This window comes from Nipponia nippon, unplaced genomic scaffold, assembly GCF_047370975.1.
Source record: "Nipponia nippon isolate SJK-2023a ecotype South Korea unplaced genomic scaffold, ASM4737097v1 scaffold_1, whole genome shotgun sequence".
Taxonomy (NCBI): Eukaryota; Metazoa; Chordata; class Aves; order Pelecaniformes; family Threskiornithidae; genus Nipponia; species Nipponia nippon.
The window spans coordinates 23,372,253-23,385,412 of NW_028262290.1; the positions used below are offsets into that span (position 1 = coordinate 23,372,253).

The 13,160-nt window shown below is 44.6% G+C and overlaps 1 long non-coding RNA gene across 2 annotated transcripts; it reads right to left on the reverse strand.

The window, feature by feature from the left end:
* Window positions 1-3,129: 3,129 nt before the first annotated feature.
* On the reverse strand, window positions 3,130-7,566 carry LOC148057266 (uncharacterized). 2 transcript variants are annotated; one of them, XR_015702618.1, is made up of 4 exons: window positions 6,873-7,566; window positions 5,856-5,929; window positions 5,567-5,728; window positions 3,130-5,073 (listed from the first exon to the last, which is right to left on the reverse strand). It is a non-coding gene; the product is annotated as an uncharacterized LOC148057266 (long non-coding RNA). The 2 variants fall into 2 exon arrangements; XR_015702628.1 differs by having other exon boundaries at window positions 6,803-7,566.
* Between the last annotated feature and the right edge of the window lie 5,594 nt (window positions 7,567-13,160).

Below are 13,160 nucleotides of genomic sequence, written 5' to 3' on the forward strand. Positions count from 1 at the left end.
GGGGCTCAGGCCCCTGCGACCCATCAGTCCCGTTTAGAGCTCCCCGTATCCATGGAAAAGCTGGCAAATTGTGCTAATATCGGGATGGCAGAATCCTTTGTACTCATCTCTTCCTGCTGGCCCTGTTATTAGAGGGCTGGCACAGACCTGAGGCTGGGAATGCCTCACATCTGGATCCACTTCACACGGCAGGCAGAGATCCCAGTGGCCGTTTAAAACCTTAGTGCCTCAGTTTCCCACCCATAACCCATGGATAACAGCACTTACCTTCCTGATCAGACACTGCGAGGCTGAAGTCCTAAAGTCTGCCAAGGGCTAGGAAATCAGGTATAAGATGTTTGAGAAATACAAGGGATTATTATAACCGGTCACACTCCATTCCCAGGGAGATTGGTAATAAATAACGTTTATACAGCACCCTCCATTGTGAAGAGGCCAAGAAGAAAGGAAGTCTGCAAACAGAGATCCAAGCAGGATTTTTGGATGGGAAATTCAGCTCAGCCCTTGTCTGTTGAGAGGCTTTTTTGGCCTTGTGGAAGGAAGAATCTGGAGATCAGATTGACTATTTGAATACCAAGCCTTGTCCACCTGCAGGAGTTCTGCATCCATCACTGTGGACGGGCCATAAAGCCTCATCCCGGAGCTTTATAAATGGTGCTGCCTGGTCACAAGTGCAGCACCGGCGCGAGCTCCGCTTTCACGGTTCAGTTCACGGGAGGGGGGCGCAAGCTGAACAACAAATGCAGTTTATAATTGCCCAGCCGTTCTGCTTCGAGGGTCTGGGAGACTTAAATGTCACAGTATACAAATGGGAATTGTTGGGAGAAATAGAGCAATGCAAGGCTCAAAGTGATTTCAAAGGCATCTGAGTCCAGTGCTTTCTCTAGTTCATAGTACAGGTTCAAGGCTGGAGCAGATTGCCTAAATTCCCTCAGAAAGAGGCAGTGCAGGGCCGTGAGGACGAGGCGGCAGCTCCTCAGCAGGTCCTGCGGTGAAGAGGTCCGGTTTTTTTAGACGGGCAGCAGCACAGTTTGGTGGTTACGATATTCCCGAAGGACGTGTGCGTTCAGATGCCTGCAGGCTGAGATGGGCGAGCTCTCTGGCTTCACTGACCTTGCCTTAACCGTCAGGCTATTCTGCTGGTGCAAAACCTGATTGCAAGCTCTGAATCCTAATTTAGCTGACGTATCTGACTTTTTTCCTTAAGAACTCACATGAGGGACATGTTCATACCTTTCCTGTGGACTGCCTTAGAACCATGGGCTGCTGTCAGTCCCCAGCTTCAAATGTAGCCCTCTGCTATAGGGAATTCAAGGCACACCCAGCCGAAGGCTCCTCAGAAGAGCCGGTGGCACTGAATATTGCCATCCTGAGGACAAGGGGCCAGGGCTGGGTTGCTCCTGCCACAGGAAAGGGGAAGGAAGGGCAGCACTGTGACGGAAAACCAGGCTTGCTACCACTGCCTCTGCTGCAGAGATAGGAAGGGTGAAGACAGAAGTGCTGTTGCAGGATGGGGCCCTCCCTTTACCCCTAACAGCAACTGCTGCCCTGGCTATCTGCATTCCTCCACCGGCCCTGCAGCTGCAAGCCTGGTTTCCCAGGGCTGAGCATCACGTTGCTGTGGCAGCCTGTGGTGCTGTGGCTGTGCCCAGCACTCGCCCTGCGTGGGGTGCACACGACAGTGCATCTGCAACACATCTTTTCTCTGTGGCAAAACACCATCCTGTCCCTGCAGAAGGCTTGGCTAATATCTAATATCTAGTTGGACTAGATGATCATTGTAGGTCCCTTCCAGCTGAACTATTCCATACCATCCTCTCCTCTCCTCTCCTCTCCTCTCCTCTCCTCTCCTCTCCTCTCCTCTCCTCTCCTCTCCTCTCCTCTCCTCTCCTCTCCTCTCCTCTCCTCTCCTCTCCTCTCCTCTCCTCTCCTCTCCTCTCCTCTCCTCTCCTCTCCTCTCCTCGCTACGCTACTCTATTCTATTCTATTCTATTCTATTCTATTCTATTCTATTCTATATCACAAAGGCATCTTACTTTTCCCAGTGGTGGGATCCCATACAGCGGGCATTTTGCAAAATGTCTGGAGTTAAGGCCTCTCCTCCAGAAAGACAAACCATCACAGAGTGGCTAGAGTCGGCAGCAAGCAGAGCATCCTGCGTTCATCCCCAGACCAACAAACACTGGCAAAGGAGGAAAGAAGAGAAGACAGCAGAGACGGGCTTTACTTACATGGGATTCCAGCTGCTTTAGTTGGGGACTGGAATACAGCAGTGGTACCCCAGCTCACTTGTAATACAAAGGGAGAATTTTACATGTGAATTAAATGCAATGTGCTTCTGTTCTCCATTTTCTAGCTATTCTCCCCTGGATAAGGTGTTGAACTGAGTTTTTTTCTTTTACCCATCTCTTTTTTTTTTTTTTTTTAAGAGTAAGGTAGAAATTAAGGATCCTAGACACTTCTGAAAGTTTAAATAGCCCCAATTTTGGAAAATGGTTCTTTTTTCACTAAGATGTTTTCTAATAAAAAGATGGTTTGCAAGCGCTGAACACATGATGCTCTTTGATGATATATCACAGCTCTACCACAATCACTTTGGGAATCAGTAGATGGGAAAACTGCTATTACAGAAAAGCCAGTGTAGATCTATCTTGAAATAAAAGGTCTACGATTTTACCAACATTAGGCATCCTATTTTGGGAAGAAACTGAAGAGAAGACTTTTTTTTTTTTTCCCAGAAAATATTGACATTTCCAAAAGCAAGATATTCATAGGTGCTGAGACTGATTTATAGCAATAGGTGCACACAAACATCCACTTGCTCCTAGACTGTGAGCAGGAATGTCAGAGACTCGTTTCTAAATTGGGCACTTGCACCTGCATGTGTAATACTCCAAACATAGTAGGTGCTTCTGACTGTTTTCCTACGTCTGATTTTGAAAAATCTGTTCCTTGCTAGATTGAACTCAGTACTTCCCAAATATCTTCTTAAATACGAGTTTGGATGTGACATTCATCCTGGAGTTCTCTGCAGGATCAGTTCCGATGTTATGTTTTCAGATGGTATTTGTTTTCATTGTTCCATAACATTTTTCTGTCCTCCCTTTCATTTCTATCTGATCTTCCAGTAAACCTTTATAATCCTGATATGCTGTTTTCATAGTTTCTCCAATAATCTCTTTGAAGAGACTGGACAAGCTAGACCATCCCTCAAATGATGTAAAACATTTCCCTAATGTGGACATTATGTGTGCCAAGAAATTCCTGAATTAGTTTGAATGTTTCCATACTGCATTCAAGTATGTCAGCAGCAGTCAGGGGAGCCATCTGTCCTCGCTGGAGACGGCTCATTCCCAGAGAGGTTATTGGCACCTCTAGGTCAGCACCTCTGCCTCTGCCGGTTCCAATGAAGGTCTCCCCATCCCTCACCGGGAAGTATCCACCCCCAGCTATCACCTGCCAAAAGCCCATCACGACAGATTCTTTTCAACATCCTACGAAACAATTCAGATAGATAGCCAATGTTGGTTTATTTTTATGGCTAAATACTGTCCAGATGCCTCTTTTTAAAGAATGACTTTTTTTTTTTTTTCTTCTTTTTTGGTGTCGGGAGCAAGCTCTGATCACCCAAGCGAGGCCAAAGCAAAGACATTTTAAGCAGAGAGATGCAAAAATAGGATCCTCTCCCATGGCAATTTTGGATTTCCAGCAGAGCTGCTCTTCAGTTGTTGCAACAGCCTTTACACAATCGCTTGCTCCTCTGCTCCCTCCCGAAGGGGGATTTCAACCAGCTGAGCTCAGCACCCTGCCTCCCCTGAACGTAAAGGCCGCGCGCAGGCTGCCGGGCTGGTGCGACACGCAGCCAAGGTGCAAAGGCGGACCCGCGGGCCTTGCCGCCCAGCTGCGCGGCTCGCTGGGAGGTCAGAGCCTGCCCACAGCACCCCTTGGCAGCCGGCTGACCCCTGCCTGCAGGAACAGGGGTCCTCCTGTTTCTAACTGCTGCAGGCTTGCTAAAGGGAATGACGGTTTGTTCTTCTATCATCTCTATTTGTGAGAGCGTTCAAATGCCGAAGTTAAATCCAGGCTTATCCTCTCCTTTCTTTACATAAAAGCTCCCACTCAAAGCAGACATGTTCTCAAATCTATTATCCTCTATATTGTTCATAGTGGTTCTAATTTTTCCCACGTTGCTCAAAGCTCTATCCTCAGGTGACAGTTCCCTGAGCTTTCGCAGCTCAGCTTTACCTTTCAAATAAGATTTATCCATTAAAAAACAATTCCACTGCTTTTTGCAGCTATCATTTTGCCGCATATGGATTTATTCAATAAATGCTTTTAATAGCAACATTTCTAGGCTTTGTTTGTCAAGAGCTGCCAGGCTTTTATAAGCCAGGGTTGGCACAGACTCTGAATTGCCTCTCTGTACTCAGGGGAGAGTTCCCTGCTGGTCATGACAGAGGTCCTGCACACACAACTAAATGAAAGGAAATTAAAAATATGAGTATCTACATAATTCACAGCCAGTAAATGGTGGAGAGTTATCAGGCTTCCAGCAACTTCTGGACCTGAGCAAAGCTTCTAATAAAAGCAAGGATATGTGATTTTAATCTGCAGTTCCAAGATCCACCCAAAGACCTAAAGTCCAGCTTCAACACAAGTACTAGGGCAGGGAATTATATAAAGGCTGTCAGCAAGAGCAAATTCAGCCAGCCCAAGGGCATGGGGAAGTAACAGCTGTCAGGACAGAAGACAGAGGTCAAGATCAGTATGCCAAAAATCTTTCATTCCGGGGTCAGCCTGAAATTAAGCAGCATTGCTGCTGTCTATCTGCTGCCTGCTGTGGAGCAATGGGTGTCTGGCACTTGTGTCTCGGTGTGCGTGGCATCCACCCATGCAGGGCTTCACAGGTGTCCCCCGAAGAACTGTAAAAGGTGGTGGTTGTTGAAAAAGAGACTGAGTCTTTTCTTTTGTTCTGTTCCCCAGTCCCTTGCTTTTTCTGAGGTCTTCAGATATCTGTTGCTAAATCCCTGGCCCAAGTTCTCCTCCTTGAAAGTGGAGCAGTACGAAGTTTGTCTAAAACAAAATTGCAAGAGAAAAGAGAATACATTGCCTAATATTCTTTTTCAGGGTTTCCAAGAATTATAAACTCCTTTTGGTGCCTCTTTTGGTTTCTTTCAATGAAATATTTAATACATTCAGACATTAGGAGGATGTCTTTTTGCTCGTCTTCCTCCATTCTTTCCATAGTTACCCACAGTCCCACAGGGACTTATTAATTAAATTCTCTTGGTACAGTGTTATCTCTCTCTGACTATCTCTATTTTCTGTACTGCAGCTTGTGTACATTGTTGAGAGGAATCAGAAAGAGCAAAGAACCAAATAAAAAGATCCCTCCAGGAATACAGTGTTCGATTATACAAAGAACACCCGCAGTTTAGATTGCTCATCCTTATTTCCCAGAGGAGGCCTCAAATGTCTTTGTTCTTTGGCTTTTTAAAAAGAATTTCCTTTTCTGGTAAAATCATTTTACCTGTGAACGGCAGGCCAGGCTTCTGGTCACATTTACCTGCTTTTCCATTATCAGCTGTGACATATTGTTCTTCCCCGTGCTCTGCCTCCAACAAACAGCTTTGGGGTGTTTTGCAGCACTGTTTTCCCTCCCCGTGGCTTTGTGCCCGGGCTCCAGGACCTTCCACCAGCTCTGGGTTTCCTGGGGGGAGCCTGGCTTCTTCTCACAAATGACAAAGTGTCATAAATGCATTACTGTTGATAACAGTGAGGATGAGATCCTGGAGAGGCCAGGAAAGGAGTGAGCGTGGGGCCCAAAGCCCCCTCTCATCTCCTAAGTGCCGTACCTGTTTTATGGACAAAGAACCACTTCTGCTCCCGGAGTTGTCAGTCAAAGCCAGCTTCCTCAGTGCTAAAGTTACTGTAAATAACAGAATAACTCTTAAAAACATAAATGGGAAGTACAGTAGTATATGTCATTCACCAAGCGTTCCAAGCTGTTGAACGCCCTGCCTCCTTGAAGTCCACAGGCTTGTATGACTCACAGCCATCACACCTATGTTATACGTGCGCGCATACACGTGTTTTGATATGTTCAGTATTTTGCTCTTGTCTAAAAATAAAGCTGTAAAATGGAAGGGGAAAATCCATTTACTCCCTTATGCTTTACGCTGGGAACCTGATATTACCTCCAGTTTGCCGTCTTCCCAGCTGGCTAGATATTGCATCGTTTATGTTGGACCTCCTCCAAGATTAATGGCATCATCTGTACAGTTTTAACAGTCTAATCTTGCTAAATCTCTTTGTTTTGAAATTTGATTGTGCCTGATCTTCATTATTTTAATTGTTTAATGTATTATAATTAAGGCTTAATTAGATCTAACAGATCCCAATTCAGCCCAACATATTCACATCCGTCTGCAAGCTGCGGGAAGTGCAAGGCAAACCAGGCTGATTCCATGCCGGTTTTTCAGCCCAAAGACCAGGTACTATTTTTGCCACTGACTTATGTTTGACTGCAGGCAAGTCATCTATCTTTCTGTTTCTCTGAGGGATTCCAGCTTGCTGTGTTTATAGCCTAACTGGGTCTCAGCACAGGTTGACATCTTTACACGCAAGCGTTATGGAAATAACAATAGCAACCCACAGCCCATCCCATAGGCAGCTGCCTTCTGACTGGGACCGACTCCTGTTTATACGGAGCACAGGAAGAAAGGCTGTGAACATGGAAGCTTGTAAATATGCATGTCGTTTCAGCGTAAAACATGGAAACCTCCCTTTCCTCCCCACCCACCTCATATCAAGTTCTGGCAAGATTTTGGTACTTCCCAGAGGACAGGCTCTCTGCCTACGTAGAGGGATACCTTCCACTTGCCGTGCACGACGCAGCCCCGTCGGAGCCGCGCCAGTCATCTCCTGAGAACACTGTTGCTTCAGCGTGCACAGGCCTGGCCTCCGGATCCCCTGCACCACCTCTCCAACGCTGCATCTTCATTCTGTCTGCAGCCAGGTTGCAGGGAAGGATCTCTCTTTCCAGAGGTTAAGAGCCAGTGGCTGCTCCTGAAGATGGAGCTGGGAGAAGAGCAAGCAGGTATCATGTTTTCCTTTCAAACAGCGAATGAAGTTGCCGACCTTCTCTTCCCCATCACCTTAACCCCCTTAACCCAGCCCTTCAGCGGGAAGAGCATTCACCCAGCACACAGGGAACCCAGATTCAGTTCACTCCTCCATCCGAGAGAAGACAAACCCATTTCTTCAGGACACACTCTTGCTATCAGGCTCGACTAGGGGACCTTTAGCTCCTGCTAAAAATTTGTCATATTTGTCAAAAAATTAATGACAGAACATTGTTTCTGAGAGCAATCGCAGCCTGCTGGTCTGCTGGCCAGAGCTCGCAGCCGAGGGCAAGGGGATCTGGTTCTGTTCAGTGCCCTAAGGACTACTTCTGTGCCTTATCTGGTGATTGTTACTGTGTAAAATAAACAAACTCGGGTTACCTTTCTGAGGAGTATCAGGGTTCCCTAGCACCTTCCTGGCAGCAATAAGCAGTATGGTGAAAGACTGAAACCACCCTATAGATAACAAATCAGACCTTGACTTTCTTCATCATAAAAACAAGATGGAAAGAAACAAACAGATGCAGAAACCTGCCATTTCCATCTCCGCGAGGAAACCACGTTAATGCCCCCCAACCCGATAAAAGGCATTCCCTTCGGCATTGCAGGCAGCCAACTGCGCGGGGTCGTTACCTTGACGGTAACGAACATGTGCTCCTAGGAAGATGCAACAGGTGTGACACGAAAAGGGCACGTGCACTTGGCCCAGCAAAGATGCCCCCCCCCGGGGTTACCGAACAAGCCCCCACTGGTACCGCACCGCTGACAAACGCTGGTTTTGCAGCATCAGTGGTTTTGTGGGCTCAGCAGCCAGCCTCCTCTGAAAGCCTCATTCAGGTTAATTAAGACCCTCCCCCCAAAAAAACAAGAAAACCAGTATCACCTTACTTAGGAAGCTCAGCATAAAAGAAGCAGAGAAGAGGATCTCTAGCAAACATGGAGATAGAATTTAGATTTTAAAGCCCTAGGAGCAAAAAAAATATGTGCCTCCTTTATTTTTAAATGCCTTTGAACATTTTCAGATCTGTAAAAATATTCAGTTAGAACAACTGTAATCAAAATAATATATTGTGTATTTTTGTAATCTAGTTTGGGGATTCTTTTCCACTCCCAAAACATAACACACGCTTGTTTTTAGGTAGAGAAACATTTTTATTTTTGCAACTTATTTTTTTTCTGAAGAAAATGCACTTTTAAATTACGTGCAGGATGGATTCATAAATTTGAAGCCGTTTGCAGGCTGCTAGAGCTGAAAAAATAATTTGAGAGTTTGCAGTGCTCAGGCGAGGTATTCTCGCATCCAGCCCTTTTGGCTGAGCCAGTCCCGACGGCTGGGTAGGATTCAGCTGGTGACTTGCTCTTTGTTAGGCTGTCAGCGGAGCTGCCGAGCATTTCTGACTCAGGTGGGCAGAACACTTCACACCCCAGTAGCCATGACCACAGACTGGGAGGATCCCAGCAGGAGCTATTGTTGCCAAGGGAGAATTTGTCAGAGCAAGAAGCCTGCTGGGGAGTGCTGGGGAAGGGAGGAGCAGGCCAAAATCACCAGCAAGGCTGGTCCGTGGGAGGAGGATCACGGCAGGGGGGTGGATTTTTGGTTGGTGGCAAAGCACCAAGGCATAGAAAAGGAGCACTTTAGTGCCATGTATATCCAAATGAATGTATTGAGGAGCCCTCTGAACATCCCTTGGGCTGCTATGCCCTATTTACTTGGAAAGGCGATATGCTGGAGATATAAATTGTTCTGTGAATGTCGGAGTGGTGCCAGGGACCGCATGAGCCGGGGGCAGGACACGCCTAGCAAACTCCCAAATCCTCCTGGGAGTGGCAGGCTGCACAAGTGCCAGGAGAGGCTTCTCCATTTACAGCTGAGGTACATGTATGTCAGCCTAGCTTCTTACCCAAGAATCTCTAGGAAAAGTCTTCCTCAAGTTTGCGTCCAGCTGTTTGAGGGGTAGTTTGGTACTGTAGATCAAGTACCTGCGCACCAAGAGCTTAAAAGTTTAATCAGAAAGAGAACTCCTAACCGTGTTTGCTTCATCACCACCTGTCTGTAGGAGACGGAGAAAATATATAGCTTGGAGAGCTTCTTGTTCGGTGCTGAGCAGCTGTAGCACATACTGCACCGACTCATGGGTTTAAGCATGCTCCGTGGAGTTCAGGACATCTCGAGGACTTCCTGCCCGAACATCAACCACAGCTCTAGCTGGACACTTGCCGATCTCCACCTTGTCTTATAATCTGCTTATTAGCATCCCCGCCCCATTGCTTGTCAGATAGCTGCAGGATCTTTCCATCCTTTAAGGCCATCTATGGATTTCATCTGTAGTAGTGATTTTTATTGCTTCTTTTTTCTTCAGCCAAATTCTGAAACTAGATATGCCTCAGACTTCTTTTAATACTCTCCTTCCTTTTTACTTCCACAGCAGGTGGAACATTTTCTACACTAGGTTTTTGGGTTTAGTTTTTCCCCCCAGTCTTGTCCTTCTACCTGTTCTCCTTAGAAGAGCACCCAATCTCTGCTTTTGAGTTCTGACCTTTCCTTGTGCAAACCATCTTCTTTGAAAATTGGCACTGGTACGCATCTTAATCCATGGCCTAGCAAGTCTTCCTCTGCGCTGTTGTCTCCATACAACTTTTTGCATTTGCAGGCGTGAGCTGTAACCAGCTCTGGTGACAGTTTTTCTGTTAAAGAAGAAGAAGAAAAATGACATTGTAAAATCTGGAGCTGATCAACAAATCTGTTGGTGAAGCTCAGAGGAACTCACAGCATTCTGAAGTTAGTCTACTGCTGTTATTGCTGCTCGCATGCTGCTTATTGTATGGTAGAGATCATTTGGTTACAGCCTAGTTGCACTCTTAATTAGCCTAGCCAGAAGCCTGCCAAGTTTGAAAAAAAAAATGTTTAACTGAGAAGTGAGACATTAACTATTTGAGAGATAATAACATCCATAAACTTGGTAGTCTCCTTCAGCAGTTTAATTTTCTTCTCATTGAAACCTCATTTTCAAGTTAAGTAATAAGAAAAAGAGAATCCAGAAGTTGGGGAAAAAAAGAGGACCTGCCCTGTGAGACCTTAGGCCTGGAGCTTTTGCTTCAAAAATCTTTCCTCGAGGCTGAGGTTTCAAAGTCTGCCCTAGATAAATGACGAGAAAGATTGGCTCGGTAACTCTGGCCCTTGCTTGCAAGCGACAGGGTGGGATCTCAGCCCCTTCTTTATTTGGCTTTGGGTTTTCCATATGGCCACAGGCAAATCATGCAGACCTCTGCCTGAGAGCTTTGTCCCTGCAGAGCCTTATCCTGCGGGACTGGGTGTAGATGTCAATTTGCTGCTGACCTTTAAACGACTGTAAAACTGTAACTTGGCCACGCTGCAAGCACTCCCACTAATTTTATACTTCCTGGGGCTTATCTATTATGCAAAACCAGACAGGTTTCACAAGCTGGGAAGTTGTGCAGAAGAGCAGTTTTTATCGCAGCCCAGTACTATGTATGTGTCGTCTTTGTTTTGACATCAGCTCAATTGTGTCCTGTTTAGATAATTGACCAGAGAAGAGCTACAAAAACTTTCCATGCTAGATAAGGTATCCATCTTGAGGAAGAACCTGACAGAAAAGACAAAAAGGAGACAAGGCATTTTTCTTTGTTTCTCCAGCTACGCTAATTTGTAAAATACACAACTCACACATTTTTTAGAGCCATATAGACCCTGCGGGACCATCATAAGCCTCCATATCCGATAGGAATATTCTAAGAACATTGTGATGCTGGGCTGGATATACTATTCGAAATGTGTGTATAGATGTAAAAGAAAAATCATTTTCTGAATTCTAGTTAGCTTCTTTTAAATAGATTCACTAGTTCGACCACACAACAGCTGGATCTTCAAACTGTCAGGTAGCTGGCAGGGGGGGCACGATAAGAATCCACAAATGTTTGATGAGCATAAATACCAAAGCAGGAGATTCTCTAGTCAGAATGGAAAGGGGTCAGTACCAATTAGTTTTGTTACAGCTATCGATATGAGCGCATCCTAACAGCCCGGTTGAACTTCCTGGATGAAGAAACAGCCATTAACTGGCTCCCACCAGGGTATATCTGAGACCTCATTACTAAATCAGACAGAATTCTTAGGCCGGTTAAGTTACAGGATTTGATGCTGAGCCAGGAGAGCAAGGTGAATACAAAGATAGTAACAGACTCTGGAGATTCAGGGAGGAAAAAAGGTGTTCAGGGTGGGAACGAGGAAGAAGAGGCAGGGCAAGAGAATCGAGTCGCTCTGCAAGGAATAAAACAAACAAGGCGGGGTTTGATCGATTGTTTTCATGGACTTGTGTTGTCTCCCAAAATTTCCTCTGCCATAACTACCTCTTCCGAAGCCCACTCTCCATATAGGGCACATGGTATGCTCAATCAAAAATCTTTGAGCATACTCTGGCAGGCTGGCGGCTCTCAACTGCTATATAAAGGCTGGCTTCCACCTGCCTTTTCCACAGCGCAGGCATTTAATTACGCGCTTTGTCCTCTGTACAGCTGCAGTTTTTCACAGACCTTATTTATCTTGAGATTTCAGCTCATCTTTCAAATTTGGTTGAAATTGGGTCCCAAAGTTTTTAAGGGGAATTGCTGAATGTACAGAGAGATAAACAACACAATCTCATAAACCTCATTTCAAAGGCAGCCAGGCTAAAAAATGCCAGTTTTTAATTTCTGATCCTGTTCATGCCAAATGTTGTCTAACATTTCAGCAGCAATCTGTGGCCCTGAGAGCCTCTTTCAATATCCTATCAAGAATATAAAATAAATTGTGATAAATGTAGTCAGTATAAAATAAAATGAGTTGAAATTGGTTGCTGGGATGCAAAACTGAAGTTGACAGGCAGTCGAGAGGAAACTTGCAAGAAAATGCTTATTTTATGTATTTCTTTGGGGTTTAGCAGCCTGGAGCTGTCAAGATGGTTTTGCACATGCTCGGCAGCAAAAACAAGGGAACTGAGCAATTTTACCAGTGGAAAATGTAAGTTCCTACTGCATTAAGAAAGCCTTAAAGGTTAGAAACGCTACTAATGCCTGTAACTTGAATACAGTTACTTAAATACATATTTAGTGGCCTAATTTTCCCTTGTAAAACTACATCCTGAGTTTCTGTCGTAGCCTGTTGTGATACTTCTTTTACCAAGGGCTTGTGAAAATCTAAATAGAATATATTAGTAAGTTCTCCTTCATCCATGCTGCTATTGAACCATTCAAATACCACTAAGACATTAATGAGACAGATTTTTCTGCTCTAGAAATTGTCGTTTCTTAGACCACCTCATAAAATGACCTTGGAGGTGTTGTATCATTCCATTGTTAAGTAGAACTTCAAATGATCATCTAACATACAATTCACTGTATTAATAATTCCTTGGATTACCTTTAAAAAATACAGGTTCAATACATTACCCATTTATCCTTTTAACGGCAAATGTTTATAGCGAGAGTTTGCATATATCCTATAGCAGCTACGCTATTTCATTTCTGAGGTCCTCCAGAAATCCTCAGGGCCTACCCTATGAGACTGGTAACTTGCACCTTGGCATTCTTCTGATGCCTTCAACTCTAACAGCTACTGTATATTTCTAAAGAATGTAAAGAAAATAAATAATTTATCGTTTAAAAAAATAACAGACAAACTAGCTCAGGATTAATACATAGAAGACAAGAAGGTCTGAAATTAAGTGGCAGAACCAATTTGAAACAAGACATTATGGAGCCTTTTTCCTGACAATCAACGTTAAAATAACATTAGCTAGTAAGCTCAAATAAATAAAAAATAAGCCCAAAAATAAATCAAAGTAGGTATAATAGAATGATGTTAGTCTCAAGTTTGCTTCGAGACATCCTGTCTCTTCTGGTAACACTTTTTAAGTTTTATCTTGCTCGCTCAAGAGCAGTTACACATAACGGAAATGAATACAAGCTAAAAAGAATTCCAAGTTCCCAAATCCCAGTGGCTATTGTTTGCAAAAAGAAAAGAACTGTTTTCATCTATAA